Source organism: Capsicum annuum, chromosome 4, assembly GCF_002878395.1.
Source record: "Capsicum annuum cultivar UCD-10X-F1 chromosome 4, UCD10Xv1.1, whole genome shotgun sequence".
In the NCBI taxonomy this organism is placed as follows: Eukaryota; Viridiplantae; Streptophyta; class Magnoliopsida; order Solanales; family Solanaceae; genus Capsicum; species Capsicum annuum.
In genome coordinates, this window is record NC_061114.1 from 56636790 (window position 1) to 56651786 (window position 14997).

Sequence of the window (14997 nt, forward strand, 5' to 3'; positions counted from 1 at the left end):
TTCATCAAACATGTTACCTCACAATAAGAGAATTACCCATAATCACTCACAATTAAGCAATTTAGAATGTGATGGGTACAACAATCGAATTACGCTCACTCTCCCAAAGAATTCACAAGTTACACACAATGAACCATAGGCTTCCCCTTAATGTAATGCTCAACTAATATTCGAATGTAAAGCTTAGGATCAATTAGGACATTTTCGGGTTGTAATGTAGGCTAAGGGACGAGTAGGAACTATTTGAAAATAGTGATTAACCTCTCTAAGCACTTTAATACACTACATTAAACATTTAAAACTAATCTTCACACCCAAATTACACTAATTCATTCCTCCATACCTTTTTTTTTACCTCATCTCTTTTCAGAATTTTCACAAATACTTGGTGGACACATAGTTTACTACTACAAGAATTAATTTTTTTTCTCTTTTTTCACAATTATGACAATATTTTTAGCATAAATTATATCACAACCATCCACCACACATCAATCATACAACAATAAATGTTACCTTGGGGCATCAATTTCACCTTTTCTTCTTCAATTTCACAAGCTCCTTACTAATTCAATTTTTCATTAAAGCACTTAGGAGCTTTTTGGATCAAATTAAGGTCTATCAAAGAAGGGATTAGGCTACTTATGAGGCTACCAAAGAAAAAGCTAAAGGCTCAATGGGGATTAACTAGGATTATGTTCAATGGTAGGACATATAAAAGTTATAAAACAAGGCTATCAAAGAAATGCATAAATCATCTCCTAAACCTATATTCTTTATTTCGCTTCACACACACCGGGCTAGTTCTAGATATCATATGCAACAAGGAATATACAAAACTTCTCACACGCACATGGAACATGCTCAACTCATATAGGACCATCATAGACTCCTAATTAAACAATAACACAAGTTCAAATTTAAACCAACATGAAAAAGAGCCATAAACTTGAGCCTAGGAGTCTCAAACATAGCAATTCACATCAATCAATATGTTTTTACTAACAAACCCACTTGCATGATGTAATAAAAAATAGTACCATCAAGAATATCTCACTTATTCCTAATTTTATTTTTAAATTGAGCCAAAATTTGGGAATTTCTCCCAAAAAACTTGACAGCGCCCAAGTGCACATGCAAGTATACTTGGTCTACCAAGTAATATAGTGGCCTTCAAGAAAGTTGAGTTCTCAATTCCATAGAGACTAGATTTGGCAACGATTTGATTTCAATTCACACTTTAGAATCAATTAATGTGAGATTAACTAAATAAAGAGTTTGGAGAATGTAAATTAAAACTAAACAATCTAGAAAGTAAAGGTCTTAAGATAATCAATAAGAGAAAACCCAGGGTTGAAGCACTCTGAGCAATCATATTATGCTTTTGGATTTCATTCGTTAACTTTCTTATCTTGGTTATTGATTCATATAGATAATTGAGCGATTATGATTTCCCAACCTCTAATCTATTACCTAAGTTGAACCTTACACCTACATTATTGAGTACGGATATAATAGTTCACTTTAGTTCTTTACAAATATCATCCTACATATGAATCAAGTAAGGTATCTAAGTACATACCTGTCCTAGAAACTTATTTGAATTCCTTATTTCTTAAAGAAACACACACCATACCTTGCTTATTCCCATGTTCTATTGCCCTATTCCCCCTTCCAAGTTCACAAGGTTGACAATTGATGTATTATGAGGGTAGCTAATCCTTAAAATATTTAAAACAAGGATAAACAAACAACCAATGATGATAACCAAATTAACAAACTTAATTCAAAATGAAAGTACTCATGATCTTGTCCTTAACCCCAGATTTGGAGATTTAGCCTTTAAAAGAATTATTCATCATCTAATCCGTTGGATTGATGATATAAACCATAAAGAAAACTAAAATAAAGAGATATAAAACCTAAAAAAGTTTTGAGAATCCCCAAAACTCATCTAAGAAACCCAAAAGCTATGTAAAAATGTGATACAACATGTATATATAGCATAAGGGTAAGCCAAGTCCGTTTAGGAGTCGAATTAGCTTGAAACGCCCAGGTGTGGAGTGGGGCTTGCATCGCACCCTCTGTTCCTATGGAACGGGGCGTACGTCGTACACTATATCACCCTGGAATAGAGCATGCAACGTATGCTGATCGCATGACCTTTCTGGAATTTGTCCTCTGAATTTTGGTTAAGTGTTTGCCCTTCCTCTTTCCATCCCTTGTCTTGTGGTGTCTTTACATTGATTTTCCAGCCTCTTTAACATTAAAATATCATCATATTCAAATCCAAAAGAATTCTACAACATCACACCACACGAATTATAAGCACAAAACACTAAACCCATTATAATAAATCAAAAACAAGAGCTTAAACTAGGTTAAATTCCATGATCTTTCCCTTCTAGTTCCCACTCTGTCTTCGACTCATATGAACTTTGTACAGTCCTAAAATCTTGTTCCAAATATCATAACACATTTAAAATCATAAGGAACACATAAAACTTAATAGAATCCAACAAGCTAGACTAGAAAAGCAACTAGCTCAAGCTAGGAAGACTAGTTTTCTATATTGAACTCAAATTGACTCTTTTAAGTACAAACTTACTTGGACTTCACTTGGAACCTTATAATCACATGATTTAACACTTTTATAAACATATATATGATTATCAACCAATATAGTATAGAATAATCCTCAAAATAAGTCTAAAAAGGCTAGAATTGTGACGCTACAATACATAAATATACCCATCATCAACACCATCTCCCCTTGGGTTTTTCAGCTAGACTAAACTAGGGTCCCTATCTTAATTTTCCTTTACCTCAAAAAGTAAAGAAGATTCTGAACTATTCTGCACCCAAACACTACCCTTAGCCAAATCAACTAAATGGACACCTAGTCTAGCAAGCTGATGAACATTTCATACATACTTGTTCTTACCATCCTCAACGTGAGCAACACTACCCATGGAAAACTTACTGAGGGTGTCTTTCATTACATTGGCCTTGCCTGAAGGATACATACCACTAATGTCATAGTTTTTCAATACCTTTAACCACCTTCTCTGATGCAAGTTTAGGCTTTTATGTAAAAACACATTCTGTAAGCTTTTGTGGTCTGTGAATACATCAGCATGCACCCTATACAAATAGTGCCTTGAAATCTTTAAGGAAAAAACAACCGCTACTAGTTCAAGATCATATGTGGGATGATTCTTTTCATGGGGCTTAAACTATCTAGAGGCTGTGATATGACCTTAACCTTCTTCATCAAAACATACCCCAAGCCAACTCTTGAAGAATCACGGTATACAACAAATCTATCTGAGCATTGGGAAAAGTCAAAATCAGGGCTATAGTGAGTCGTGTCTTCAATTCCTGAAAACTCTTCTCACAAAAATCTGACCAATGGAACTTGACTTTCTCCTGAGTTAATCTGGACATGGGGGATGCAATAGATGAAAATCCTTCAACAAACCATCGATAATAGCTATCCAAATCTAAGAAACTCCTAATATTTGATGGAGGGATGGGTTTGGGCCAGGTTCTCACTGCTTTGGTCTTTTGAGGATAAACTCTAATGCCATCACCGAAATCTATATGACCACAGAAAGCTACTGACCTTAGAAAATATTTGTATTTACTGAAATTTGTGAACAACTGATGGGTGCTAATAGTCTATAATACTATTCTAAGATGGCCTGCGTGATCATTTTCATTGTGGGAGTAAAAAAGAATGTCATCGATGAAGACTATGACGAATATGTCTAATTACTACTTGAACACGCGATTCATGAAGTCCATGAAAGTAGATGGAGCATTGGTAAGACCAAATGACATGACTAGAAATTTGAAGTGACCATACCAAGTTCTAAAAACTATTTTTGGATTGTCACATTCTCTTACTCTAAGTTGATGATAGTTGAATCTAAGGTCTATCTTAGAAAAGTAACTGGCACCCTGAAGTTGGTCAAACAAGTCATTGATTCTAGGAAGTGGGTATTTGTTCTTGATGGTGACTTTGTTCAACTGATGGTAGTCTATACACATTCTAAGAGAACAATCTTTCTTTCGCATAAATAGAACTGGTGCACCCAAGGAGATACGCTAGGACTGTGAACCCTTTGTCTAATAGGTCTTTCAACTCTTTAATTTTAGTTGGAGCCATTCTGTATGGTAGAATAGAGATGGGCTAAGTATTAGGAAGAAGGTCTATTTCAAAGTCAATTTCCCTTTGGGGAGAAACTCCGGGAGATCCTTGAGAAACACATCTGGAAATTCAGTTTGGACTAGAACTAGCTCAAGATTAGGAGTCTAGAAACTAAAGTCCTTGACTCATACCAGATGATAGACACACCCCTTGGATAACATTTTTCTCACTCTAAGGTATGCAACAAGTTGACCCTTAAGTGCTTTGGTACTACCCCTCCATTCTAGGATGGGTTCATTCGGGAGATGAAAATAGACAATTATTATTCTACAATCAACTAAAGCATAGCATAAATGGAGCCAATCCATGCTGAGAATGATGTGAAAATTTATCATTTCTATCTCTATAAGGTCTTCTAAAGTAACTTTCTAAGACACCATAACCGGACAGTTTCTGTATATCCGCTAGGCTATGATAGACTTACCTACTGTGGTAGAGACTGAGAAAGGCTCTAATAGGATTTTGGGTTTGACTTCGAAGTTGAAGGTTATTTAAGGAGTTACAAAAGATAGAGAAGCTCCAGGATCTAAAAAAGCATAAACATATAAATAAAAGACTTTCAACCTACTAGTAACCACATTAGGAGAACTTTCCTGATCCTATCAAGAATGAAGTGCATAGATCCTATTTGGGCATTGCCCAGTGGTGGCATTGGAAGCGGTACCCTGCTGAGATGGGTGACCAAACTAAACTATGGGATGATTATGCTGACTCTGTAAACCCACCTGAGCACATTCTCTAATCCTATGGACTAGCTTACCACACCCAAAACACATATCTTTACCAGCCCTTCAGATACCCTGATGGTTTCTACCATATTTCTGACAAAGAGGATTTGTTTGAGCACTATTCATACTACCCTGACATTTAGAGCCTGGTTACCTATCCTTATTATTATTTTTGAATTTGGGCATTAGTGCACTAGCCAAAGATAGAGCTGGGACCGAAGATTTAGGGCAGAACTAGGGATGGTTTCTACCTTCTGACTTTGTCTGAGCGAAAATAAAGCTACCTGTTCTAGCTCTCTTATTCTCTCTCTCTTTCTACTTAATCTTCTATTCCTCAATCTATTGAGCATGGACCATTAACCTAGATAAATCCATCTCCTTAATCAGCATTGTGGTCCTACACTCCTTGACCACACTGTCAGATACACCAGACACAAACTTACTCATCTTAGACTTGTTATCATCCACCACATAAGAAGCATACATGGCCAACTGAGTAAAATTAAGGGAATAATCTTTCACTCTCATGTTGCCCTGCTTCAAGTTAATGAACTCTAACACCATAGCCTCCCTCAACTCCAATAGAAAAAACCTGTCTAGAAAGGCAGTAGCAAACTCCTCCCATTTTATAGGCCATATATTCGTACCTCTATCCATTTTACACTTCTTAAACTATGTATGAGCTACATTTTGTAGCTGATAGGTATCTAATTCAGCACCTTTACTAGCAGTCACCCCCATAATGTCTGTTACTTTCTGCACCATGTCAAGGATGTCTTGTGGATCCTCTTCTGACTTAGGCCCCGAAAATGAAGGAGGTTTATTTGGGTGAAGTCCCAAATTCTAGATTTAATAGTATTGGCCACTAGGTTTGACTGAACAACAGCTGGCTGAACATTTTGAGCTACCATAGAATGGGCTAGAGTAGTGAATGCTGCTCTAAATTCTGCATGAGAAATATGCTCATTTAGGGGATCAACCTGAATAAGCGGAGGTGTTGGATGGTCCTAGTTCTTTTCCCATTAGTCTTTCTAGGTGGCATGTTCTATAAACGGAAGAAAAAGTTAGATTACATAGAGAGTTTAATTGAGCTTATGCTCACTCACATGATCTAAACACTAAAAGAAGGGAACATTTTCTAAAAATTCCTCGTAGCCTTTTGTCCATAAGTGTGGCGTGCTACAAACCCATGTATAAGACACTACTTGATGAGGCTTTTAGACACCCTAGGATACTTTAGAACTTTATACTCTGATACCAAGTTTGTAATGCCCCGAGAGTACACCCTGGGCATCACACGGTGCTTTCAAACTCGAAGGACCACAAGCTAACCCATGACTGGTACTTATCATGAATACTGAATAATAATTATAAAACATATACAAAAGTAAAACTAAAAATGTCATAAGGTCCATAATACTAAAAAACAAATATTGAGTACATCTATGGAATAACTACTAACTGAAAATGCCTGAAAGCCTCTAAATATCTGAAATAAAAAGTTGGTGGGACAAACACCAACTAACTATAACTACTGTCTGAGAATAACTGAAATACTATAAGTAATGCAATGACTAAATTAGTATCATGTCCTCAATGAATGAGGACTCACTACTGTAGCTGCAGCTGATCTGGTTAAGTAAAATCAGGAACCCGAGCATCCAAACCTAGGATATGAGACATCATAGCACAAAGAGAGTATACGTCTATATTTTTAATGTACTGGTTTGCTAGGTGAGGTTAGGATAATATGCATAGGTTCATGTGCATGAGTAATAATAACTAAATATCATGAAGTAACTGGATGAGAGTATAAGCAAGACTGGGACTACTGTATGTACTGAACATACAATACCAAACATATATCATCTGTCTGAATTAGTCTAAAAGTAAAGTACTAAATTTTTGATAACTAAATAACTGATAACTATAAGTCACGATCGGGTAGAACTGAACTGAGTTCTATACTGATTATTGAAACTTAGACTGTGCGAGTTAGCATCTAACCAACATACCATGATTATAGATTGATTTAGGGTCCAACCTATAACCTAGTTGGAAGGGTGTTAGCATCATGTCATAAGTTACTAACAATGGATAGGTCAACCCTAATCTAGCAAAAAAACTCATGAGATATATATGGTTACGTCAACCCTAGTATGGTAGGAAGACGATTTACCCTACGCTGGCTACGTAGTTCTATAATTCAAGGACTGCTACTAAGGGTCAAACCCTATACTGGTATGAATTCCCCCATCCCTGGGTCTGCTCGGTACTGAATCCTACCCAACTGAATCAACACTGGAACTGATCGCTAGACTATACAAGGCTTGACTGTGCTAACACTAATTCTATTAACTGACCGAATGCTACTGTTTGGGATACTACAAAATCATTCTATTTCGACTGGAGACTAGATAAACTACTAATTTCGGGTATTCAATACCCCTAGGACTCGATATCATAGATAATGGAACCATATCTCAACTTTAAAAGCATCATACATAGGTTACCATGAATAATTCATTCACATAAATATTTTTTCAAACACCTAGGAAGCATAATTCTTGTACATGAGAATTAGCAATATATAAATGTCATGACTACCACATTCAACATTAAATTCAAAGATTTAACATGAGGGTTACATAAATCAATACACATTCTAGTTTATTTACATGAAACTCAAAATCTTCTTGGCTTGAAACCCACACAACAACAAATACATAAACACAATTCCATTGAAGGATGTGGATCATAATCTAAGTTTTGAAAAAGGATTATTGAACTCAAAGGGTGGAAGGAATCCCAGAATGAACATATAACATACCTTGGTTTCTAAATTTGTAAGAATTATTGGTAAATTCTTGAGACTTGGACTGAAATTTGATGAACCTAGGGTTTTGTTGTTGAGAGATTTTGTAAAGAATGAATGTGTTTTGCCCTTTTCCATACTTAATTTCATGGTTTTGCCTGTTTAACATAGGGAAAATAACCCAACTACCCCTTTGGACCCAGGATAAATTACACAAAATATGCCCAGTGATACTGTAGACAACACATCACGTTAATGGTGTTGATGCGATTATCGATGCACCGCATCAATAGTGATGATGCAATGGCTAATGTGACGAATACTGATCGTATTGATTCACTATTTTGGTCATCCAAAAATGTCTCAAATGATGTTCAAAAATTCCAAAACTCACCCGACATGACCTATAGATAACCCTGATCATGAATCAATTTAAAAATCCACAATCTAAGGCTGGGAAGCTTGGAAATGAGACCATTGAAATATCGAGGCCAAAAATGAACTAATTCTTAACACTTTGCTAAAAAAAATTTCTAAGTCTGGGACCTCTTTTGGCATGCTATATAGGATTGAAGTAGACTAGGATTTTACGGGGTCTTACTCCTTTTCCCCAAACCCTCTCTCTATCTAAGCCCTGTTATCCCTGCCCTCTAATTAATTTTGTGTTAGTTTTGTATCTTACTCCTTGTATTGGCTTTTGAAGATAGTTATTTATTGTATTATTTTGGTAGGATTGTACTAGTACTAATCTCTATTATGAATGAATGAATTCTTCTTGTGAACTTCATTTGTTTTCTTTATTTTAAAGTTGTTCTTCATGCTAGTGTTGCCTTAGTGACCATAAGTTAACTTATTTATACTTATCATTACCCTTGGTTTACTGTCAATGCCTTCCAATGATGCCAAAAGAGGGAATATTGACTATTGGCTTTATTTGTAAGGACCAAGTGTGATGAGTATAATGTGTAGGGCCCAGGTATCATGAAATGAGCTAAGATATATATGCTTATGTGGTGCATACTTAAAGGGGGAAGTAAGTGATGTGCTGAATGGATGAATGAAGAACTATACAAATACACTAAATATAGGTGGATGATGATAGGGAGGGAAATCAAAGGTTTTTGTTGCAAATGACAAGAAGGGGCCAAGTCCCTATGCTACATAATCGAGGAAACATGATGATAGAAGGAACATTTATATTCAAGTGGTAATCACAATGATTAAATATGATAAATATGCACTGATGCTCAAAGTTGAATGCTTTGTTTGTCATCATAAAAAAGGGGGGAAATTTCTTTATATAGTTTTGATGATGAGCAACTAATTTCAAGGGACCAAATCCCTGAATGTGCAAGATACAATATAGCTGTCATGCATTGTCTGCATAGTTTTGTTATTTTGTGTAACAAACTTGTAGTTGGGACAGCTAGTCCAATGATATTTCATCCTAATTATCACTCAGCTATTAAAGGAAAAAGACACTTCTTCATTAAGTGGTTTTTGCAAATACAAAGAGTGAAGACAGGCTGCATAAACCCAGTTCCAACGCTGCTTATGTTATTAGCTTTCTGAGAGCTTATATTGAAAATTTTCTTGAGTACTAATTTGTAAAAGAATTAATCATTCTATAAGGGTAATGTCTTGTTCTTTTGATGAGAGTGGTGCTTAGGTAGAGTTTCCTAAGCTAGTTGCTAATTAGAGTTAATCAGTAGTGATGTCCTTGTTAGAGTTACCAAGATGAGCTTGTAGTAGAGTTGATATAAGCAAAAGGAACCTAGAGGTAGGCTGAAATCTAGACTGTAATTAGGAGGTTGATTATAGTTTATTTCTTTGGTTCTTATGAGGGAAAGTCATGGTTTTTCCCTTCCTGGGCTTCCACATAAAAATATTGTGTTTTTACTCTTCCTACACTTTCTATAGTTTTTTTGCTCTTTATTGTTTGGTTCCCTGTGATTGATTCTGTGGGACCTGGTTCCTCACTGTGTGGTGCAGCCCTCAGGGTTTCTACACTACCTAACCAAGAAGCAATCAAAATATAACCCTTAGTCTCTCACACAAAGAAGTCCCACACCTAACATAGGTATTGTAAAGCGGAAATTAGGATGGAATCTAATCTCTCACTCTCACAAAAAAGTTTGTCCATGTGTGTTTCGTACCATAGGCATACCCTTATATTATACACCCTAATTTTTGGACCTTCGGTTAGGATCACTATAGGACTTTATTTACTTGTAATGTAGGCTTCTGGATAGGTATGATATAACTTGGTATACTAACTAACACTCATTGACACCACACTAACTTTGTCTTTCACTTTCATATGCCTTGTTTTATTTCTTTCCCTTAATCAATTTTCTTTCACTTTTTTGACTTCGGGTGAGGAATTACTTTTTTTTTTTATACTTTTTTTTCTTTTTCTTTTCTTTCCTGTACACAATGCACCCAATTCTTTTGTTTCTACACTTTCTTCATACCTAATCCTTTCACACACCTATGCTATCAACCCTTAACTTAGGTAATTTATCTGAGTAGAGGTACATAGTGTCCAAGAAGGGAATAGGGAAAAAGTAGGTTTACAGTAAAAATGAGAAGGTGAATATGGTAACCCCAAGAAATGGTCTAATTAGGCTCAAGTTTTTGGTTCAAGGGATTAACATGTTCATTTCGTAGGCTATTTAGGCTATAGTAGACTATTTCAAGAATGGCCTATGGTCCTTTGCTAACTTTCCATACTACAATTTTTAGCAAGACTAACTAGGAAAGTTCTAGACTATCACACACACACTGACTAGGTATATCCTCACACAATCTTGGCTCGAGGCTATTAATATGGTTACTACCTCCTGGGATCATGCACAATTGGGACAAGTTATCACACTACTAATACAAATGCCATGTCGAGATACTAACGGTCGTTAATTACCAGTAAGCACATAACACTACATAAAACATAACTTTTGGAAGGGTATAACTTTAAAAAAAAATGTTGTATACTTCTTTTATTTCAACTAAATCAAATTATCTCAGTTTATTCTAAGTTAATACAAAACCTCAAAAAAACATAAAATTCAAATAAAAAAACCTAAACATGTCGATTCTAACTATGATAGCACAATGGAGTGAAAACAAATTTGAAAACAATAACCCTTGGTAATACCTCCATTCCCAATATACAAATTATTTAATGTTTCTATTGGACAAAATTATGGAGAATAAAAATACAATTAAGGACATACCATGAGTGCACTAGATATCCATCGTACTTTTTTTAGTGAGGGTTTGAGATAGGACCCCTCTATCCTCTGCTGCTTCCGTGGTCTTGGCTGTGGTTGGGGTATTCTCAGTTACATGAGCCTAGGTGGTGGTCGGTAAACTCAATGATTTAGCAATGAGGGTTGTTTTTGTAACCTCCAAAATATGCTCCACTACCTGAACTCTTTTTGGAATCATACCCTTAGAGGTCAACTTAGGGCCTTTATCTTTTCTCTTCTTTTCTTTATTTTCTCTTCTTATTTTATAAGGCTACAAATTCTCACCTATATTCTCTATATTTATATCATTTCCCTCACCCATTATAGGGCCTGGCATAAAATTCAAGGATTATAGAGTCCACATGTACTACAAGATCTCCAAATGAAGGCATAAGTGTAGGTAGAGGAGGTGCAACTGGCATGACGCTCTTAGTAAGAATTTGGACTTCTTATTCAATGTCATCATATCATCTGTATTGTCTCTCATGTATGAATCCTAAAGAAAGTAAACCTTAGCCAAAATTTTGCTCTCAAACCTATCAAAATAGGTCTGAAGCTCATGCACTATAGCCTTAATGCCATCCTCCACGTAAGGCTTAACCCCTACCTCTAGTTTTCTAATTTGTGAATCATATGACATCTATGTCTTTAAAATTTTCTCCAGATGTGCATTTGGTATCTATGTGTAACCAGCTGAAGCCTATTTATATACACCCAATGGTGTTATGACTGACTGTGATAAGGAGGAAGTAGCACCAACTTCATACACTAGGATCTTAATAGCCGAGACACCACCAACAATACCAGGAATTCCCATAGCCCAAGCTTAAGCAGTTCGGTTCCTCAATATATAATCAAGGCCATATATAAATCCTCGTGGTCTTTATGAATCTATCCACGACATCAATAGTTGGAATGCCTAAGTTACATAACGACTATGTATTGAGATAGGGGAATGGCAAAGTGGTGCTGAATTATAGCTCCCTGTCTTGTATCTCCTTCATAATTATCCATGACATATTCAACTGCAATCCCTATATAAGTGTAGCAACTAACCCACATTGGTCGCCCCTAAGTTGTTGTTATTAGTTGTGGGTACAATGTTGTATTTCACCATTGACCACCAAGCCTTGGCTAAAAACTTTAGTGTGTGGTTATAAATTGATTCTCTATTGACCAACAAAGCATTCTCATCATTTTCAGCAATGTAGCCTGCTAACCATCGATAATTCATCAACTTGTCATCCATATTCAATTTTTTTACTCCCTTCAAACTATTTATCTTGAAATCGTATTTTGGTAATTCCTCTACTAAATCAAATGTTTCTTCGAACAAGGCCCTTGAGATTTCCTTAATGGAGACATCAACTATAGTGTCTCGTACCCTGATAGTATCAAGTTGGGGTTGCTTCTTCATATCCTTTTCCTTGCCCGAGTGAGCTATATTCTTTAGTGTATTAGCGTTGTTGTAATAGAATTCCCGTACCAACTCCGTCTCATAAGTACGAGGGGTTTGTTCATCTACCCCAACATATACCTTTCAAAGACCCAGACCAAATCATATTTTGGTTTCCTCGTACATTCAAGAAAACTCCATCAATGTCGTAGTCCCAAGAGTTTGGGACCACCCAACATTGAGGGTCAATACCCCTTATACATGGGGAAACATCAACACCCTCAAAATATTTGATGTGAGATATCCCTTCATACTCCAAGGAGCTAACCTCCTTAGCATCATATCACACTCACCCCTATCTTTGTATGATGATTTTTTTCCCTCTTCAAATTAGGGAATGTTATAGGGTTGGCTCCTTCTACTAAGGCTATAGACATGGTAGCCTTGGACTTGTCATTCTCGAGTTTTTGGGCCTTACACCTTGTGGTCCAAGGCGAGGGTTATTCTGACTCAATGCTTATAAAGTACTCTACCTTGATCCTACTGGATCTCTAAGACACACTCTCCCAGGAAGTAGGGGGCCTTTTCTTTAGAAATTTTCTCTCTGATATCCTTTTTTGTGTGTTTTTTTGATTTAGCATACATCATACTCGCAATGAAATATAGAACTATTTCAAGTTTAAAACTAAATACAGTTGAAGAGGCAACTCAGATGACCCTTCTTATGATCGTGCATTAAAGGTATGATAGTACCTTCTGATCATGGGATGGGTTTCCCAAAAATACCGAAAAAACCATGCCCTTGATGACTGGTTTCTATGATCGTACAAAGGAAGTATGATTGTACCTTCTAATTATAAGATCATCACTACAGGAGGTATGTCATAATAGATAAGTATATACTATGATTGAACCAAAAGAGGACAATCATATGATGTGCTTGTATGATGAATACTTAGAAGATTTTAATTGGGACATCAGAATGACATAACCATGACTATAAGTAGATATTACAATTTTAGATCGTGTCGTGGAGTACATTGACACTTACCAGAAATTAGACCTAACATTTTTTATTATTTTTAGAAATACTCTCACATAGTTAATGGTCCAAACTCTTTGGACCTTCGTTAGCTACAATACAAGAAAAGTCTCAAATTATACAACAATACCAAGTCACTAGGATTAAATTCTCTTGGTTTAATCTTTTGGTCATGATACAACTTTGTCTTTTCATTGTACAAAGCTGAGCTCTCATATGCATGGAGATAGAATTTGTCCATATCATTCATCTATTCTAATATAAAATTTTCTACATCACCTCACTCTAAATTTAGCTTCTTTAATGCCTATAATGCCTTATATTCAAGCTCAACAGGCAAGTGGCGTGCTTTTCCATACACAAGATAATATGGGGAAGCACCTATAGGAGTCTTAAGTGTTGTATGGTAGACCCATAATGCATCATTAAACTTTCTAACCTATTCAATATGAGTGGCATTCACAATCTTTGCCAAGATAGACTTGATCTCTCAATTTATGACTTTAACTTGCCGGCTTGTTTGAGGATGGTAACGTGTTTCCACCTTGTGTTTATGTAACACCCCAAAAAATTCAAGCCAACATTAGAACCATGCTTTATGTTAATAAAAAATCAAGCCTCATCTTTTGGTATTTTGATAAGTGATTTAGAAATATATTAAGGCCTCAAATAATATATCATTTATATATTATTGAGTACTTTAGATTTATAAATGCATTGCTATGTACAAAATACCATGACTTGAGCATATCCGTTATTAGGTCACGTCATATTTTATACTTCAGTGTCATTCAATTAGAAGTAGTACTAAGCACCAAGTAAATGCAGGGATGGAGGTTCACCCGTCAGTTAGGCTTAAGACTGTTAGTAGCAACCCTTAAGTTCTAGAACTATGACAATTTTAAAGGTTATAAGCGGTCATCCATTAATTTAGGCTTGAAGTCGTCGTCCTTTGGGACATTAGTTTAGTTGATCCACTCTTGCAAGTGTTGGTACCCTTGGAAGGTAATAGAACCCTTCCAACTGGGTTATAGGTTAGCCCCCAATTTTTCTCACATAAGGGCATGTTAGTCGTAATTAGTTCCTATAGTCCTTAATTTATGCTTCAACTTCATATTATGTTTAATTTTAAGATTATGTATGGCCTTGTTCGCAGTAATTCTATTTCCATTAAGTATATGTTTATGCTTGGTCATTGCATCAGTTCACATCTCATAGTTTCAGACTCAGTATTCATAAATGACCCTCAGTATAGTTTTACATCATATTCAACATTATCTTGAGATTAAATATAATAGTCATGTTTGTACAGCTTCCTAGTTTAGAAAAATGTTTTAGCTGATGATTTAAAAATTCCACAATGCCTTACAACTTTTATGTACAAATAAATTCTAAATACATATTTTTTCAAATGGATTATGTCATCAGTTTTAAAGCATGTCTTAAGTATTTTTATGACTAATGCATATCTCATATACTCTATAAATTCCAAAGTACTGATAGCATACTTTTTCTTCCTATATTTTTCATGTGATATAGATTTAGGTGCTTA